At 43.6% G+C, this 8,206-nt stretch overlaps 1 protein-coding gene across 1 annotated transcript in view; it reads left to right on the top strand.

Annotated features, from left to right (window-relative positions):
- The first annotated feature begins 485 nt into the window (after positions 1 to 485).
- The window catches only part of LOC110984303 (adhesion G protein-coupled receptor L3-like), a 105,111-nt gene continuing 97,390 nt past the window's right edge, over positions 486 to 8,206 (top strand). Inside the window, exons 1-2 of the mRNA XM_022244336.2 lie at positions 486 to 691; positions 865 to 1,071. The gene's annotated coding sequence lies outside the window, so the exon portion shown is untranslated. The remainder of the gene's footprint in view (positions 692 to 864; positions 1,072 to 8,206) is intronic.

The raw sequence follows: 8,206 nt of genomic DNA, 5'->3' as shown, positions 1-8,206 counted from the left end.
CAATTTTTGTGGAGAGAATGTGGCAAGAGTTGCTGATTAACGTCGACACATTTTGACAAAACAAATATGAATTGGAGAGGACATTAAAGTCTTAGTGTTCAGAATATTTCTTAACTATGTTTGGCCCTATACAGAGCGTCCTAGAGACCTCTTTCACTGATAAATTCATTATTATGCACGCATGCGCACAAATGGCCTTGGCGGCAAGGGCCATTGAAAATGTAGGGGTGCGATTTTGATAATTTTCTCTTAGGTTTTCTGGCTTTGTTCCGTTTTTCAACAGAAAATCCCATTAAATCGTTTTTCTATTGGTTTCTATCCCGTTTAATCCCGTGCGCACAGGAAAAATTCCTCCTCCCTAATGAGTTAATGGGAGAAGGGTCTCTTTGGCAACAAGTAACTAAGGCAACCGACCAGCAGCGAATGGTTTGTCTCGTGTTCGAAGTGCCAGAAAACATTCCTCATCGCGTTTCACGGCCCAGCCGTTGGCCAGTGCGTGAGGTCTGTTCTCTCATTAACCGTCTCATATCGCTGGCCCGACGGTTGATTGGTTGAGCCGATCGGAGCGATTTTTGTCCACATCGCGTTTGACGTTTTGAGTGCCAGCACCTCCGTTGTCTTTCCGCTCGCTTCCCGAAGCGCAATTGCCCGGCCAGGGCAGATATAACGAGCGGGTGCGCATTATTTCAAGGTATTTATACGCAGGATGAGTGATTCTCGTTACACGGCAGGCTTGTCAGACGCTTTTACATATTAGACAAGGATTTCTATTCTCCTCAGCGGCCAGTCTCTACTCACAGCCTCACTAGGCTATTCTGCGCGCAGAGGTGAATAGCAGTTATTTTTTTCCCGTCTGAACTGCAGTTTTTGCCTGAGCACCAGCGCGATGCTCCCTGCAGCATTTGGGGATTGCATACGTGCCCCCGCATCAGCTAGCCATTACTGTAACCGCTACACCAGGAGCAGCGATCTTGCTGGGGTTCCATCTGCCAGCTTGGGTCTGGCGACATTCTAATCACTACCGTCTGCTGGATTTCTGTGTGTAGAGCTTACAACGGATTATCTTTGGCGGTAAGTTTCTTTCTATTTGCCTCTTGTTTGCTGGTCTGAGCGCGCGTATTTCAAGTGATGGCAAAGTCTACGACCAATAAATAATAACTATGCCAGTCTTCTGACGACGGACAGAGCATACTGTCCGAAACGTTGAGTACCAGCGGCTCTTTTCAGAACCCCACATACTAAAAAATTTCTAAGCGCACTTAGTACAGCGAACTGTGTCCGTAGCCTATATATCTTTCCAATTGAAAACCATAGGCCTGATTTCTCTCATTTTCATCTGATCGAATCGTTAAAGTAGTCAACGCGAGTCGGTTTTATGGGTGAGAGGATGCAAAAACTACACAATTGTGAAGTCAAGACACAGTAATTGCAAATTATAGGACACTGCACCATGCAGGCTTTCAGAATGTGGCACATTTCATTTTGCAGAGGTATCTTCAAAAAGAAGGCTGACCAATAGTTCTTGAGTAATACCAAACGAGATTTTCATAATTATGATTCTCTCCAACGCACCGGCCAGCTAGTCGTTGTCAATGCGAATAAAAGATGTTGACAACCTATCATTACTACTTTATCGAAAGTGGCATTTGCTCATATGATTCTAAACATTGTGATAATCCAAGGAGGGAAAAACTCACACCACAAATATTAAGGAAAAACAACCCATACGACTTTGATAGACGGGTTTGTTTACCTCAAGATATCATTCTGCGCAACATCAGCGTTTTAAACATTTTTAGACACTGGAAAGCTTTTCAGCAGCGTTATACACAACACGATCTACGCGTCACTAGTTTTGGCGAACTAAGTAAATTCAAGAACAAATTTACTTAATAAGTTTATTTACTTATTTACCTTATATACTTACTTAACGACTCCTTTAGCTGAGAACCTGTGCCTGCCTAGCTTGAGATGTAGGCCTGACTATGCGTCATGCATGTCCCTCCATCGCACGCACTCGTGACGTCGTGAAGCCCTTACCGAACTAATGTACTAGATCAACCGCCTTAGACACTGTGCCGTCGGTCCAAGTTTCTCTTCGTGTATGAATGATCTGCCAGGAAATTAGGGTATCATTCACGTGGCGTTGTCACTTATTCATGTCGTTGACTCCTTGGGACGAGGCTTACACTGTCTTTCAAAAAGCTGTTTTGGAAAGGGAGACATAACATGAAAGGTTTCGATTTTGCCCGTATATACACTGAAAACAAACTGGAATCACCAAACATTAACTTCTGGTTCAAATTAATTAAATTGAGTGCTGAATAAACACCCAGTTTTTTGGTTAAAGTGAACCAGAAATTAATGTCAATTTAAGCAGTTGGGTCGAAATGAACCCATTCTTGGACTTGTACTGTTCCAATATTCACCCTTAATTGGTTTAAAATTCAACCAAGGCGATATTCATCGTAATCGTGTAAAAGTTTTGATAAACATTCACAAGTGCAATACCAATTGACCTCGTCCTTCATTATATGTTTGTGGTATGGCGGGCAACGTTCACATCTAATCCGCGTATACAGCTACCTTAAGATCTGTTCATATTAGGAACAGAGATATCTGTAATCCCAATAGAGATATCTCTACTAGTAATAGAGATATCTCTATTAGTAATAGAAATATCTCTATTATGTTTCCGGTCCCACACACTAGGTTAACGGAAAGGTCGTCGTATCGGAAGCCGGAACCTACTGGAGATATCTCTAAATACGGAACAGGGACATCTCGATTGCGGAATAATTCAGGGAATAAATGTTAACTTGGCACGTCTAGGTATAGAGATATCTTTATACGCAGATTAAATGTTTGCACGCCATGTAGTGGTGAATTAATAATCAAATTGTCGGGTCGCACTGAACAATTCTTGTCGTCTTCCGCTGACGCTAAGGAAACGCAGCCAGAAAGTATGGCAACATCGTTCAGGAGGATTTTTGACAAAAATCGAAAATTTCAGCTGTTGCCATGGAGTCTCCCGTGTGACGTGTGAATGGCTTCACAGTAAGTCTCCAGGGTCCGTCGGAATGACAAGAAAATGAACGTTAAACAACAAATTTAAATTAAATTGAAAAGCAAATGAAACTGAAATTTGATTTTACACAGGTCGAGTTGCGCTGAATGTAATTTAATCTTTTGTATTCACTCATTTATACAACACAGCCAAAACATACAAGTATAACACAGTTAACGCATTGAAGACTAGACTAGAAATGTAAGAACAACGTGAACCTTCATAGCTACGGTTAATTCATAAGATGCAGTGAAGTGGTACAACTCATGCATATTACAGAGATGGTGCAGTGTCCGTTACTCCCAATTATTTCGTGCAGGTATCAATATGCTTCATGACAAACGTGCGACCTGCTCGTCTTGAGAATTGTGCTGCATCACACGGGTACAAAAGGCAAAGGGTGGTGGGGAAAACTGGCATGAAGAGCAAGCACTGTTCCCAGGGGGGCTGTGGAGAGCTCTGCCGTGAGGTAAATTTGGCTCCGTGTGACGCTGCGCACTGCCGCATCTGTAGAGACTGTTGCCGGCGGCGGAGTATTTCATTTCACTACATTATTGATTGGGTAAACCACGGCGTAACAGCGCCAGAATTAATTGACCTTTAACGGAGTTTTTAATTGTGCCACTGTAGCCATGGATCGGCTCGGGGCATGTTGCGATATCCCTTCGGGTTCATTGTTATGTTACAGGAAACTACTTCACCTCTCCAGTCGCTGATTTACGGTCACTTTTCAACACCCACCAAATTGACGGGCGCGTGTTGGATACGAGTCAAAGTGTTTGAAGTTGGAGGGATTGCTGAAACGGGTGCTTCGTCACTGGGAATGGTGGTGGTTACGCCTTTAATAGGGTAATGGTGGCATATGGGATTTCATTTCTTTTTAATGCGCTCTTGGTGTTAGAAAAGCAATTGGCGGCAGCTGGTAGTGTGTTCGTGCCCCTCTACGCTGGCTCTGTTGGGACAGGTGTGTCAAAGATCCCTCCCCAGGGACACCAACCCAATCGATCAGACAAGATTTATTAATTTTTTTTGAAATATCATTTGCTTAAAAGGGTCAGCCTCTGCGTGCTTTATTTCATCTCAGTCAGAGAGAACTTGCAGCCAAGATCGTGTCCAAATCGATCATCCAGATCTGTGGCTACGGCTTTTGTAGGCGTGTGTTCACGCGTGCGCATACGGGTGTATAGACCAAAGACGTACCGTAGTCCTGCACAGAACAAAATGTCGTCTATAAACCCTAAGTCTTGTGTGATAGATCCTGATCATGCGCTCCCGAAACCCTTAATGGGACAAATAACGTGACACAATCTTAGAACTGCAGATTCTAAGATTATATTTCATTCAGTTACTTCTAAACAAAATCACCCCCGATAAAGGACTTTGCACAGTATTTTCGAGCGCATTCATTATAAAAACTGAAAAAAGGCTTGATTTGATTTACCTCTCACTTCTTAAACATCTAAAATACATGACGACAGTGTAACCATAGTTGTACGCGTATGAAAATGTAAAGTTGCGAAATCATTTTATTGTAGTCTTTAGGTACAGCTTAAATAAAAGCAAAACAAAATTGTTTGCATTGAATATTTCTTAAGGAAATAAACTCAAAGTAATAATCGGCATTGATGACAGATTATGAAATCTAATGTAACTTTTACTGAGAATAACTACGTAAGGCCAGCCAAAATAAATCCAGAACCCATCAACTATGGACAGGTAAATCTTTGCAACGTTATACATTCTCGTTCTCACGTAAGTACTGAAGTGAAAAGAAATGTGCATGAACAAGGAAACCTGGGCACGATAATGCTGGAAATGAAAGGTCGGTATTGAATTTCACTTTTTACCCATCTCAAGGTGACTTTTTTATTAACGTTACTTGAAGAACATAGATATGACATTCTAACATGATTGTTTCTTGGGGTGACTTCAGTCAGAAATTATTCGCTTCAAATCCAAGAACGTGATAAAGCGGCCTCACGTGAAATTCCCGCCTGAGGCGGCACGAGGGTTTTGGACGCCCACCGCGTGACCATTAATTAACTCTCAGGCCTTGACGTGCGGCATGGATGTCCAAGTCAAGCGCTACCCGTCAACAGCGTACATATACATGGGAGATCCCCAACGTCAACCGACCACCAAGGTCACCTGGGAGATTCTGTTTTATTTTTGGAACCGCTGACAATGAGCGCCAAAACGTATCCCCGTTTTGTACAAAGCCTTGACGGTTGTATTTTTTATTGTTTTTTTTTTATTGTTATACAATTGCTGGCTCGCGCTATTTAACCTACTTTTCGGTTGTTGAATAAAATATGGGTTAATTTACTACCCTTAAATAAGTCTTCACTAAATAAAACAACTGATGTCTGCTCTGAATAATGCGCGTATGGCTGAGTCGAACGTAAACTCGCAAAGTGGCCTCGACGATTAGGTTAACTCCTGGTTACCCACCATGTCTAAATCACTGCTTTTGGCTTTTTTTTTCCTGTGGCTGAAAGTGTTGAATAAAGACGAAATTTAATCTTTTTATTCCCAACACAGCAATATGATGATGGGTCAGTTATTGCATGCAGGATTACTTGATGTATTTTGAGAGAGATAGCTTTTACAAGGATACTTACTCAGTGCCCGAGTTACATGCATAAACATAACGGCTGGATATCAAAATGAGTATTCGCCTGAGTCACTTGGCTGCGGCTTGAAATTACGCACGACTCTATGGGAACTGGCTGCCGCTTCTACCCTAGACTTGCGAGTAATGTCAGGCCTTAGCCAAGTAAGTCGGACGCAGCCAATCCTTGACCGTTACCTTGGAGCGAAACCGTCAGCCATTTGACAGCACGTGCTGAAAGAATACCCAATCGATGCTGGCAACGACCGCGCAAGAAAGCGCACGTTTGACGAGGACCGTTAGCTCGGGTTCTCGGCGTTTCCAAGCGGGTGCGCCAACTGCAATTTGACGGCTGGGCCGGACCGGCCGTCACCGACTCGGGCGAAAGCCCGACACATCATCATTTCTCCGATCAATACCATTACGACCGTCCACATCGCGCTCGGCTGCATGCTTGTTGCCAAAACAGCTCAGTTGCAACGTGCCGAGGCCGGAGCGAAATTTTCAAGGGGAGAAAACCACAGACGTCGTCAGGCTGGAAGGGCTATGCCTAATCGGCCGTCGAAGCTCATCGCACACGAACTTGGCCCTACGTGGAAATGTAGTTTTATACGTAATCAGCCTTTGCCAAGGCTATCAAGTTTCTGATTTAATATTAAAAATTCGTCAAGTCAAGTTGATTTGCACACTGTGTAAAGGAGCTGGTAAAGAAATGGTAAATCTAAGGCAAAGGAAATTGTAAATCTAACCTACGAGTGGTGTGGTATGGCGTTGTCATTTTTGGGTACAGGCAGCTGAAGAGGTGACCTATGTTTAACAGGCAGCTTTCTGAGAAACGATAGTCAGAATTTCAACTTATCTGCACTGTCAAACCTAGAATTAGAAAGCCAGAGAGACAGTTTCGCCATGGTGAAAACGGCGATCCAAAGTTTCTTTAAATTAGATTAAAGTGAAATCACCGTGCCTTCGCATGCATCGTCCAGAAACAGACATGGCTGTATTACGATTGTGACAATCGACCTCTTCACCTTGTCTTCGAGAAAGCGTAAGCATCGTGCTTGCCCGCCAGCTTCCGCGACTACGAGGGGGCTGTACGTGTCCGTCGGCGCCGCTTGGACAGCGGCTTGTCACGGAGGGACGTGACGTCATTGGTCCAGCCAGCGCCGAAGTGTCACGTTCCATGCCATTTCGGCAGCAAACGTTAAAAGAGATGATCCCTGTGGAATCAAAGAGCCAAGCCAAAAACATAAAGTAAGTTTCTGCAACCACAATTCAGTGTGGCGTGGCAGGAAATAGGTTATGAAGCTACAGCGCGGGAAAGAGATACATTTGCATACCTTCGGTCGTGGATTGTGGACCTACGCCCAGTGATACCGAGTTTGCCTTGAAAAGACTCTCAGTCAACGAAGAAAGCTGATCGGCTACACTAATCAATCCATCATTCTTTCGACGAGGATGGTATATACAAAAGCTGTTATTAGACTCATGATAATTCAGTTTGTAAAACGTGGTATCAAAACTTGCAATGGGGCCCGGTTATTTCAAGGACTGTGGATGGGAAATGACGTAAATAAACAAATGCCCGGCGGTGGAAATTTGAAAAGCGGAGGGGGGGTGGGTCTGACTCAGTATGGGCACTGTTCATGATACAAATGTACATCTTGAATATGTAAATATATATACTTACACTCCCCGAACTTTGCATCAAAACAGCGTACTATTAACTGTCATGAATTTTTTTTTCACCCCTTTTAGTGCTTATGAATACAAATGGTTGTTGGGAAATCTGAAAAATTCTTAAAAATCCACCTGAATTTCTTTGTCACCGCAAAAAACATTGGGGAGGAGGAAGATTCAATAGCCTAAGGCATCCCCCCCGATTAAAGGGGGGGGGTTATCTCCAATCCCCTCGGATTCATGCCCCTGAATTCTTCAATAGGAATGCCGATATTGATGGGCCAAGCTGGGAGTTCTCACTCTGAAATGTGCATGGAAATGTTCACTGTTCCAGACTTCTTTACCACCGGAAGACATTGGTGTTAACACTTCTCGCTGTCCTCGAATTTGTGACTTGGCAAAAGTTACCTCTATGTAAGTCACATGTTGAGGACGTACAAACCGAGGCAAAACATGTAGGCCCTACGGCATAGTGTTATTCTTGGTATCCCTGGATTCTTGATATCTTCAGACACTCTCGTCCCCTTGTCAGTTCAAATCTGTAAACAGCTACAGCATAGGCGGTAAACAAAGTGTGCAACGTAGACTGCTCTTTGGTGAGTTCAGTCTCTGGGTAGTATGCACTATAGATGGCATGTCATAAGCCACCACAGATAAAAAGCAACATATGCAGCAAGGTATGAGACGGAGAGAACCCCCCTGCTTTGTGTTGGTTATTGTCTCGCAGGAATCTGGGGAATTCCTTTCAGACATCTTAGGGGGATGTGTTCAGTAACAATAGTCTGAAATGTGGACAGGGATTGGACATGTTGGGGGGGGTACCCCTCGGTCTCATTTCTTGCTGGGTATGA

The sequence above is a fragment of the Acanthaster planci genome, linkage group LG10, assembly GCF_054643075.1.
Source record: "Acanthaster planci isolate LZ-2023a linkage group LG10, COTS_SCS, whole genome shotgun sequence".
Classification (NCBI taxonomy): Eukaryota; Metazoa; Echinodermata; class Asteroidea; order Valvatida; family Acanthasteridae; genus Acanthaster; species Acanthaster planci.
This window is presented reverse-complemented; position numbering and strand designations above follow the sequence as displayed.